Source organism: Condylura cristata, unplaced genomic scaffold (assembly GCF_000260355.1).
Source record: "Condylura cristata isolate star-nosed mole 26May11 unplaced genomic scaffold, ConCri1.0 scaffold00006, whole genome shotgun sequence".
Lineage (NCBI taxonomy): Eukaryota > Metazoa > Chordata > Mammalia > Eulipotyphla > Talpidae > Condylura > Condylura cristata.
In genome coordinates, this window is record NW_004567107.1 from 66,523,726 (window position 1) to 66,536,704 (window position 12,979).

Sequence of the window (12,979 nt, forward strand, 5' to 3'; positions counted from 1 at the left end):
GTGTTTTTGTGTCTTTTGGATAGATACCTAGGAGTGGGATTGCTGGGTCGTAGGGAAGCTCCATGTTTAGCAATAGCTCATTTTTTAAAATATGTTTGAATGATAGTGGGTAAGGTTGAATATCCTTTCAAATGTTCATTGGTATTTGTGTTTACTTCTGTGGATTATTTATAAACCCTTTACTTCCCCCCCCCAACTGAATAGTTTGATTGCTATTCCCTTAACAATTATGTATTTTGTGAATATTTTCTCCAGACATTTTTAACATTTTAACATATGGAAAAATTTCCTTTTAGTCATCAAATATGATGTTATTTTCCTTCTAAGCTCTGTTTTTTGTTCCTTACCTAGGAAAACATATCAAGATGTGAAGAGAAGTTTTTTTTTTATTGTTTAAATGTCTAATTTAAAATTTAGACTTCATCTCACAATTATATTCTAGTAACTTAATGCAACAGCTACATGCAGAACTTAGCTAGGCTCAGAGTGGAGAAAAAGACAATTGGGTTCCTAGATTCCAACAGTGCTAAGGTTAAATATTATTACTTTGATTATTTTTTATTAGCTTATAAGAAAATTTAATATCCAATTATGGTAGTTTGAACTATCAAAGTAATTTTATATCTTAACATGTTTTATCATAAAACAGGGAACAAAAGAACAATCTGTGAGAAGCTCCCAGCCTCTTCATGTCCTCATTATAATCCAATTCTGGGCCTCCTCTTAACGCATAGAAAAGCACTCACCCATCTGTTCAGCGTATGAGAAACAACACAAATCACAAGTCTGTTTTGTGCCCAAAAGGAAACATTTTAATGTTTTCCACCTTGCCCCCCAAGAGGAATTAGAGGAAAGGAGAGAAAGACACTGTCACCACTTGGATATATGTGGCCATGCACAGGACATGCCCCCTGATTCCTTTGCTTTTCTCACTCCTACCTTTTCCCTGGTATCATCCAAATGAAAATGACTGGCCTGATTTAGACTCAAAGGAAGTGGAAAGGAGTGTTTCATTGATTTGAGAAAAATGTCTGGGGGAAATATATGATTTTTAATACATAGGAAGGAATTAAATGTTTACAGGTAAATACATCTTAAGCGTTTTTACTTCAACTTGAAATTATTATTATGTGTTCCTTTTGCAATACAGGTGGGAGAAACATGACAGATTTTGTATTCCAACAGTGTTTTTTTTTTTTTTTCTTTAGGGGAATTCCTTGTAAACCATTAATACTGCTAAGAGTATAAACTAATGTCTTAAATTGAATTATTCATACCAAAAATTTCACAATTCTGTGGGAAAACAAATCTTCACTACAAGTATGATTTTTTTTTTTCCGTTTCCATTATCTCTTCATGAAATCTGCTTTCTGCTTAAGTGAATGTAAAAGAATGGATTCTTTGGAATGTAACTGAAGACTAGGAAGGAGACATGCTGTTTGCAGTGAAATCTTAGGATGTTTATGATCTTGAGTGGTTCAAACTTAGTTTTCTTTTTAAATTGAGGCAAAATTGGTTTATAATACATGTATGACTTAGACAGATAGGCTCACACCTCCTCATATGTATAACACCATACCACACCTACCAACAGAATACCTATAGTCTTTTCCATAAATTTTTGGACTTTCTCCCCCAACCCCCTTTATTCAGTGCTAGCCTCAATTCTGCACTCATATTTTTAGAGTTTGTTATAGTTTAGTTTTGCCATTTCCTTTGTTTTGTTTATCTATATTCCACATATGAGTGAAATCATCCAATGTTTGTCTTTTGCCTTCTAACTTACTTCACTTAGCATATCCTCTCCAGTTTCATCGATGTTGCAAGTAGCAAGAGTTCATTTTTTTATTGCTTCAAATAGCTGAATAGCTCACTATTCCTTAGTATGTATCATATCTTCTTAGCCTTCTGCTATCAATAATGCGCATTTAGGTTGTTTCCACTAACTTGGCTCAAATAGAGTGTTGCAATGGACTTAAGTGTACATATATCTCTTCAACTTAGTATTTTTGCATTCTTGGGGTATGTACCTGGGAGTGGGACTGCTGTATCATATGATATATCTACTTCTAATATTTTGAGAAAACTCAATACTGTTTCATAGGGTCTGGACCTGTCTACATTCCCACCAACAATGTGTGTGGGATCCTTTATCTCCATACCCTCACCAATATTTGTTTATGTTTGTTTTTATATGAACCATTATCCTAGTGTGAGGTGCTCTTATTGTGGTTTCAATTTGCATTTCCTTGAAAATAAATGATATTAACATTGATTTTGATGTTCCTGTTGGCCACCTGTATGTCTGAAGGGTAGCTCTTCTGCCTTTTTTTTTTAATTGTGTCCTTTGTTTTCTTTTTGTTGCCATGTATGGGTGCTTTAGATATTGAACATTAATGCTTTGTCAGGTGTAGGGTGTCTCCTCATTTTAATGATAGTTTCTTTTGCTGTACAGATCTTTTTGGTTTGATGCTGTCCCTTTTTGTTTTCGTTTTTATGACCATTTCAGTTGAAATGGTCATAAAAACCTACATGGCAGAACGTTTTGCTTATGTGAGCCCATCCTCCAGAAGTGGGGCTATTCATTACCCGCCATATCCCTTCCTTTCCTTACCTCCTTGCTTTCTTCCTTCCTTCTTCTTTTTTTTTTTTTGTAAAACAAAAGAATTTCAATTAAGGTATTTAAAGTTTTATGATATGATGTTTAGTAACATTTTCAGTATTTACAATGTCATTTAATACTCTCTATTATGCTTAAAAGATTAAACTAATGCCCTAATTTCTATTTTTTTTTCTGAAGGGATGGTTTGTTTGGTGTTTAAAATGTGAAAATCTCCTCTTAAAAATTGTCCAGACATAAAAACCCCAATATTTCCACTTCACCCATTTTCTGTGTCCTCATGATGCTCCAAAGTCTGAAATGAATATATCAATATGTTGATTTTTCTTCTGAGAATGGGAGGACTGTCCTCTGAGCACAGAGACATACTCTCTGTAGGCCTCTTACTCTTATTGCTATGGGATTTTACACTCTCTAGAGACAAAGTTATTTCAAATTCCTAAGTTGCAAAAGACCCAGGGTAGAAGGCAAATAATATGGTTGGGAGAGAGAGGAAAGGAAAATAAATATTTGGCATGTCCCTAAAAATTTAAAGTTGAGTTTCTTGAAAGACACATATAGGTAGAGAGCCTACTGATAATTTTTATTCTTTAGTTTCTGTCCAACTCCTATGTCTGTGACTGCTGCTGGATCATTAACTGCTGAGCACAAAACAAAGCACCCAGATCCCAAAGCTTTCCAGAGAACAAAAGGGAGCCTGCCTTAGACTGATAAAGTATGTGTGTTAGCACCTGTAAATCTGTTTCACATTTCCCTTCAGCCTTTATTCACTCCTGATAACAGCAACTGAAAATGAATCCTGACAGCACATTGTGATTTCACAGTATCCAGAGGAAAGCTCAGCTAATTGTGAGCACATGATGTTTCAAGCACCAAATTTTATATTTAGTCCATATATCAGATAAATCTATTTATCCTGCAATTGCTAATCATCAAGACATGTATTGTCTTGTTCTCTAAAGGAGTTTCAAAACTTGGAGTTTGTTTTCTAAAAACCAACTTCCGTTAAGTTGGGAAGTCATCCTTGTTTCTTCATGGTCTTTCCATGTGGAGGTAATTTTTTCTGAACTGCTCCAAAGGAAAAAAAAAAAAAAGAAAGAAAGAAAGAAAGAAAAAGAAAAGCTGTTGGGTGTTGGGAAGCAAACAAAGGCCTCTGTGCTGGAATCTTCCTGAAAGCAGTTGCACTGGTGTCTAGTTACAGGCTAGAATACTAAGGTCATAATTTCAGGCCATCGATGGCTCTCCCAGATGTCTTTGGTCAAGTTAATCACAGTTTGCCTGAAGGTTGAGTTTTCAGGTAATCCATCCTGGCATAATTGTAAATTGAGAGCTCCTTCTAGCTGAAAGATGAGAGTTTTTAACTTAGCCTATGACTAGGGACAGTTAGTGTAGTGCTCCCAATTTCTCCATCATTTTGGTTTTAAGACCTATTAAATCACTCACAAATTCTGAGAAAACTCAAGAAGCTACATGTCAAACGGGAGCCAAAAGCATACAATGTAGAAAGAAAACTGTCTTTGACCAATGGTGCTGGGAAAACTGGGTAGACATATACAAAAGAATGAAATTAGGCCACTCTCTTACACCATGAACAAAAATTAACTTAAATTAATTAATGATTTGATGTAAAAATTATAAAATACACAGAAGAAAACATAAACAAAACTCTCCAAAGACACATGCAGACATTTCTTTAGGGACTCAACTACAATTTAAAGGAAACAAAACCAGTTTCTTTTTACTACATCAAGCTGAAAAGTTTCAGCACAGCAAAAGAAACTATGACTAAAATGAAGAGACATGTCACAAAATGGGGAAATTTTATTTGTACAAAATGGGAAAATTGTATTTGTACAGACTACATCTGAAAATGGCCTAGTATCCAAGATCTATAAATAACTCAAACATCTCAGCAACAAGAAAACTTAAAATGGGCAGAAGAGCTAGAGTTGCTTCTCCAAAAGATGTACAGATAGCTAACAAGCATATGAAAAGATATTCATCCTCTTATCATTAGGGAAATACAAATCAAAGCCATAGTAAGATACCATCTCATATCTGTTAAAATGGTTTATATCAGAAAAACATAAGTGTTGGCAAGGATTTGGAGAAAAATGTATCTTCATGCATTGTTGGCAAAAATATAGATATTCCACTTTCTCAGGAGAACAATAGGGGAGTTTCTCAAAATATTAAATATAGATCTGCATATGATCTTGCAATTCTACTCTTGGTAACTATGTACTAGAGAATACAGAAACATTTACTCAAAGAGATATATGAATACCTCTGTTCATTGGAGGAGTATGGACAATGGAAACAAACTACTTGCCCAATAATACATGAGTGAATTAAGATGTGGTATATTTACACAATAGAATACTACAAAGCTAAAAAAAAAAAAAAAGGAGATGAATTCTTGCCAATGCAAATGCAAAAAATTGGACATAGTTGGAATCGATTGTGTTAAGCAAAATAATTCAGAAAGAGAAAGACGCTACTGGATTATTTCACTCGTAGAATATAGAAAGACGAAACATAGGAAGACAAAACAAACTTAGAATCTGACTGCAGAACTCAGATTATCAGAAGGTGCAAATGAGGGGGGTAGAAGTAGTGCAGAGGGCTTCCATGAACTAGGATGAAGGTTAACAGGTTCTTGGTGGTAGGTATGGTGTGGTAACATACATCTGAAGAGGTGTGAAGCTGCACCTCGAAACCATAAGTGTTGCAAAACAATATTTCATAAAAATAATTTCAAAAAGCAGTTGCACATTAAATAAGTACATGAATTATAGTCAGCAGGAAGATGTGGAATATTCTAAGGACTCAATAAAACTTGATCATTTATTAAACCCTCCCAGGTAGAACATTTTCATTCTAAATGGTCAGAGATTGACACTACACTGTAAGTTCTTAGCCACGTCCCACTGGGTCTGGATTCGTTAAGTCAATGCTCTTGTTGCTGGAGAAGAAAAAAAAATCCCTGTATTTTCCTAATTCTCCCAGCCTTTTTTTAACCCATCCTCTAGCCCTTCCTAAGTCTGTGTTGCATTTTTCTAGCTAGAAGTTAACCTTTTCCCTGATTTATGTTTAATTCTTACTTAGATTTAAAATTAAAACCCTGTTATTTAAGAAATAAACTTATTTATACTGGAGTTTATATACCCCTTCTTCCCAGAATGTTACATAAAATTTGGTAAGCTCCATACAAAAATTTTATACACATAATATTGTGCATTATACACACACACACACACACACACACACACACATTATGGTTTTGCTCTGTCTGGCACAGTTTTCTCTCTCTGAAAATCCTTTTAGAATTCCTGCTTTCTGTATTTGTGATCAGATGGCGACGAGAGGTCATGCTGATCAGAATTCATGTATGGAATAGAAGAACCAAATAAATCACTATGGGGATGAAGGAACTCTCATGCTTTCTTTAAAGTATCTCTCATTAGAGAGAAGAAAAGTTGAGGAAGTGTCCTAGTTAGAGAGTATTTGCTTTCCATTAAGACGTAGCAGATTTGGGCCCTCCCTGGTGGCACAATGGATTATAGTGCAGCACTATGAAGCTAGCAGCAACTGCTTCAAAATGAGTTCAATCCCTGGCACAAATGGTGCAGAGACCTCTCCTGTCTCACCCTACTATGTACTTAGTCAATCTGCCTGTTCTACTCCCTACTTTGTCTCTGCTGAATCCTCTGTATGCATAAATGAATAAATCTTTAAAAAAAAAAAAAAGAAGAAGAAGAAGTAGGAGATTTATCCCTTACTTAAGGCCGGTTTCCCGTTCATCAAGTCAGGAATCAGGAACACTTTAACTGACTGTTAGATGATTTGGAGACAGATCTGTGGGTTGTGGGGAGGTCTCCTTAGATTCATCATGCAAAGTTACAGACAGCTCAATTGATTCAAAATTCCTGATTTCAAAATATGTTCCAAAGCTATAGCAATTAAGCTAGTGTTACATGGGGATAAGAGTAGACATATAGCTCAATGGAGAGATATTGACAATTGAGAAATAAACCCTTATACTTATGGTCAGTTGATTTTCTACAGAGGGATCAGGAGTAGTATAAAGGGAAAGAACAGTGTTTTCAATAAATGATATTGGGAAAATGAATATGCACAAGCAAAAATAAATGAAGTGAGTGTTCTACCTCAAACTATATTGAAAATTAATTCAGTGGATCAAAGACATGAAGGTAAGACATAAAATTCTAAAACTATTGTAAAAAAAACATAAGGGTAAGTTTTTGTGACTGCATTAGGGAATGGCTTGTTAGAAATGACTCCAAAGAAGTAAGTGATGAAATAAATGTTAATAAACTGAACTTAATCAAAAGATAAAACTTTTGGGCTACAAATATCAGCATTAAGAAAGTGAAAACACATTCTACAAGATGGAAAAATATTTGCAGATAATATATCTGATAAGATATTTGAACATATAAAACAAACTGATAAAATCCAACAGTAGAAAGCAAATAATACACTTTAAAAATAAGCCAAAAAAGGATGTTTCTTGAAAAAAAGCAACAATAACATGAAGAGATATTCAGCATCACCAGTCATTAGTTTAGTGCAAGTCAAAACCACAATAAGATACAATTTTACACTAATGATAGTGACTAAAATAAAAAGACAGTTAATAACATATGTTGACAAAGGCAGGGGTAAATTGGAAGTGTCATACATTACTATTGGGGTTATAAAATAGTGCACTCATTTTAGAAAACAATTTGGAAGATTCTAAAAATGCTAACTGTAGAATTGTCATGTAACCCAGAAATTCTTTGTGTATATACTCTTTGGTGTATAGTGACAAGAATTGAAAACTCATTATAAAAATTTATAAATAAAACTGTTGTAAAATAAAATAAAATAAAATAAAATTTATAAATAAGGTTTCACAACTGCATTATTCACAAGTCACAAAGGAAAAAAAAATGCAAACAATCTAAATGCCCATTGGTGGATGAACAGGTAAACAAAAATTGGTACATATTATTCAGCCATCAAATAGTATGAAGTACTGGTAGATGATATGACTTGATTGATCAGTAAGAACATTATGCTAAGTGAAATAAGCCAGACACAAAAGGCCACATCCTACATGATTGCACTTCTATACAGCTTAGAATATGCAAATCCATAGACACAAAAGTTGACTAATGGCTATTAGAATTGGAAAAGGAAGGATTGTGGAGTGACCACTAAAGGAAGCTGACACTTTTAAGGTGATACAGATGTTTGTGATGTGATACTGAGGATAATAGCACATGAAATATGCTCTGTGACGTATGAAGCACCTTTGAATTGTACACATTCAAATGGTACATTTTATAAGGTAGATAAATCTTAATCAGTATGACATTAAAAACAATATATTACAGCTTGAGGCAATAGTATGTCTTTCCTGAGAACATGGTGATTTTTTTTTCTATTTATTTTTGTGTAGAAGAACTACAGAGTAGGCTAGAGGCGCAGGGCATGAGAGAATTCACTAGAGACAGAGTAGGGAGCAGAACAGGCGAAACTACTGAAATACACTGCTGAGGGGAGCAGCGGGTGGGTCAGGAGAGGTCTGTTGTGCCATGTGGATCAGCTCCATGGCTGGGGATTGAATTCATTGCAGTGGCTGGTGCTAATGCTTGATAGTGTGGAGAATTTAATCCTGTGCCACCAGGGAGTATCCCCTCAAGCATTTAAAAGTTAAAAAGTTTGACCACTGTCTATTGTCATGATACTATGGAGTACTTTTGTATATAGAGGGTATTGGGAAGGCCCATTTGGTGGAGGTAAGTGCAATATGCTTGTGTTTATTGTTCTGGATTCCCTGACCTGAGTTTTTCACACTATGATATTATGTAATGACCCATCAGATTTTGGCTTCCAATTAAATTTTAACTCTCTTTACACATGTTTGAAATGTCTCAGACATGTAAAAGAATATGAAGTATTACTTCTTTTGTACTAATAATCAATCTTAATAAGTAAAAAATTACAACAAGAAAATAAAGAGCTCAATATAAGAAAAAAATGGACAGAAAACATGTGCAGACTCTTCACCAAGAAGACACATAGACAACAGTCCTATGAAAAAATGTTCATTGTTACTTATGATAAGGGAAATGAAAATCAAAACCACAATGATATTATGTCGTGCTTTTGAGAATGACCTGTATCAAAAAAACAGAAACAATAAGTGTTAGTGAGGATGTAGAGAAAAAGAAAACCTCACACACTGTTGATAAGAGTGTAGATTACAACAGCAGCTATGGGAAACAATATGGGTGTTTTTCAAAAGATTTGCCATATGATTCTGCAATCCCACTCTTAAGTATTTACTTAATGAATGCAAAAAACACTAACTATTTACAGTTGCCAAGCTATGGAAACAACCTAAGTTCCCAATGATAGATAAATGGATTCAGAAAATCGTATATATGCATGATGGAATACTACTCAGCTATAAAAAAGAGGTGAAATTTTGCCACTACAACAACATGGAAAGAACTGAAGTGAATTATGCTAAGCCTAAAAATCAGGAGAAAGACAAATACTGGCTGATTTCATTCATATGTGGAATATAGAGAATCAAAATGAAAAAACAGACAAAACAAACAAGCAAAATCCTAGAAATCTGAATACAGAGAAGTGTGATTTGGGGAGCAAGTGGGGGGAGATGAGATAATGTACCATGGTGCTGGTGGTCTGGTGGCAGCCATGTGAAGAGTTGTGACCTTATACCCCTACATTATTTACAGTGTATAAATCAATGTTACCTAAATATAATATTTCAAATTAAGAAATAAAACATTACAAATACAGAATAGATTCTGAGAGACTTTCCCCAGCTACATTTCTCTCTGAGTGTTGTTATCATCTGGCACGACTATCTTTTCCTCTAGTTAAATCTTACACATTATTCATTTATGGAGACTACAGGAAAGAAAAATATAATCAGCATTCAGTAAGACTGTTTGATAAGAAGAGTTTATTTTTACCTGGGAATGGAGATGATAATTGGAGTCTTTTAACAACCATGCTATCAAATTAAAGAGAAACTCACCTAATGATACATCAGGGAGAAGCATGTTCCCATTTTAGGGGAATTACTGCTGGCCTCTTGGATTGCTTCCAATATCTTGAATGGATAAACTGTTTGAATAAACATGTATGTATATGTGTGTATACAGTTAAAATTACATATATGTACGTGCATATACACTTACAGACTTATTTTATATACGTACACATACACATAGGGTATACATATATATCTTATATCTTTACTTCAGAGCCCTCAGTATGCTTATTAATGTTTATTAGTTTTTGAAAGTGTTATACACTATCAAATTGACTGCTGTGTAAAAGTCCAGCATTTATTTTTATCATTGTAGCTACTTTGCTACATCTAATTTTCTCAAATTCTCTCCATTTTATTGAAAATAGCTTCACTTAATCTCACAACGGTGGGTGTGTGTATATATATATACACAATGGGATACTGCTCAGTAATCAAAAAAGATAAACTCATGCCATTGACAGCAACATGGATAGAGCTGAAAGGGATCACACACTCAGTGCAGTAAGTGAGAAGAAGAACAATATTGAATGGTTTCACTTATAGGAGGAATTTAAGAGACCCAAATAAGATATGGGGGGAGGGGAGTGTATTGTTACTTCAATACAAAACACAACACAACAAAAACAAACAGACAATTATAAATCAGAGACATCCTACAGGAGAGGGAGATGGAGCCGGATCAGAAAGAAGGAGGAATGTGGGGGACTATGGGGATGGCAGGTGGGGGAGGGGGAAAGTAAACACTATTTTAAAATGACCATTAATGTGTGTGTATATCTGTATGTATGTAATATAGACATAAAGTATTACCAAAAATAAAGGAAAAAATAAAGGTAAATGCAGTTTGCTTTTTAATATCATTGAACCAGTTCAAATTCCCACCAGCAGTGTAATAAGAGTACTTTTGTTTCATTTTCACGAGACTGAGATGGCAATTTCACTATAGTTTTAATCTGTACATGTTAATGTACTCTGGCACTTAATTTCTAATGGAAACCCCTCCAAGTTTAGGCTCTACATCAAAGACAACAATACATTTAAATTTTTGATAGCTATGTGAGGTAGCATTCCTGAAGCTGTTTGTTTGAAATTGAAGGTTTCTGCAACTGAAGTTCTATTATGGATTCTCAGTTTTCTGGAACATTTTGAAGACTACTGATCATCATGTCATCATGTCTCTGCCATGTTTGTCCATGTGTCCATGGCTAAATGTGAATTGAAAAGTATCTTGGTTTTCTTGTGTCTAAGACAAAATGCAGAAATAAAGAAAAATACCTGTTTCCACACTGCAAAATGGAGTGGACTCCTGACTTGCTGTCTTTCTGAACTAATTTTCTGGATTGAAAAATGAGAATGGTTCCCTAGTAAAGGGTAAATTATCTCTATATTTGTACTGCATTTCAATGTACATTAAAAAACCTGGGAAGTAATGGAGGAATGTTCGTCATTTAATGAAGATTTATGCAATCCCGTTGGGTTCTGCTTCTTACGTGACAGCACCTTCCAGGAACACAGTATGAGTTTGAGCAAAGCTAGATGAAAGGAAATACTGTCAACAAGATTGTCCAAGTAGGATCACACATTCTTCCCAAAAGTGACTTTCAAAAGTTAATGTAAACAAGACTAGATGAAAAAGAATAGTTGTAAAATAAAGTTTGAAGTACGTGTTTTTGAAAACTTAATTGTAGCTCATTGGAAAGACTCACTCTCAATGAAACTAAAAGATACAAGAAATTCATATTCATTGCCCTGGTCTTTTGGGTCTGCTTTGAACCCTGATTCTAGAGCTAATAGGCAAAGAGATAAAAGAACTTTTATTTGAGTGAACTACCAATGCTCTAAATTTAAACTTAATAACACTCTGTCCAAAAGAAAAAAAAAAGCCTCCTTTTTATGTAAAATCTAAACTGCTGAGGCAGAAAAAATTAAGTAAACAGCTAAACAAACAAACAAGTTTGTGCTTTTAAAAACAGAGTTTAGGATGAGTTCAGTGGATCCCTTTTAGATCAATTAACTTCATTGTTTTTTTAATCTCTAAATCCCATCACATGTGGCAGGCAAGAATTTCAGCTCTTCTTTTCAGCTGAAACTGCAAAACACCGGCTGGATCCAAGGAAATCTTGCTAAAATCCCTGGCAATGGATCACTTTTTTCAACGCTGTTTTGCTTTTGTGCTCATGGTAACATTCACAGCTGTGGAACGTGGCTTCGGGCTGTCTGACTACCTTGGGAGAATTTATGTGTTTTTCTACTTCCTTTCCTTATTAGGAGGTAGGGCCCTGCGACACCTACTAGAACAGGCATGCTTAAAGGGTAATGGCCGCACAATTTATTAGTGGTCTGTTCTTCTTCAAGTGAGCTCTCCCTCCGCCTCTAGGTCATGCCCATGTTTGAATCGGCCTCGACTGCTCCTGTGGCAGGTGGGCAAACAGCATTAGTCAAGGGGAGGGAGAAAACATTGGCCCCTGGAAGCCAGTTTCTTTCTTCTATGGCTAGGCAGGGAAAAGAAATTGAATAGCAAGGTGTGAATTGAATGAATAGAGAATATTCTGTTAGCTGACAAAAAAAATAGAAGTAAAGAAAAATATGAGTTACAAACATTTTCATACTAGGTTTTAAGCAGGAGAAGCTTCTCAGGACCTTTTCCCTTTCTTCTTCTTCTATTTTATTTTTTTTGAAGATTTATTTATTTATGCTAACAGAACTTGGGTACAGGCCAGAAGTGTAGTGGGTGAGAGGATTCACCAGAGATAGAGTGGGGAGCAGAAATGGCATATGTATTGAAATACACCACTGAGGGGAGCCACAGGCGGTCAGAAGAGGTCTGCCACATCATGTGGGTCACCTGTCTGGTTGAGGATTGAACTTGTGTTGCAGTGGCTTTGGAGAGTGTCATAGTGTGGTGCTTTAACCCGTTGTGCCACCAGGGAAGGTCCCCTTTTTCTTCTTTTTGAAATGGCAGAGCATGGGGTAATCTTGTTCTTCACCACTTAGGTTGGTGGAATAAATCTTTCAAAAAAAAAAAAAAAAGATTGGAAGCTTCTTTCCTTTGAGCCTCTGGGTGTGGCTGGGGGAAGCAACCATTTGGAGAAACAGATGGCTGAGAAGCTAAGAGTGCATTCACTTGGGCTGACCCCTCGCATACATCTTCAGCTAGGAGGCAGGAAAGATCTTATGGATTCTAGTAAAACCTACATCATCAGTCTGAAGATGCCATGTCACACTGCACCTATTTCAGGCAGCATAGGAGGTTTGGA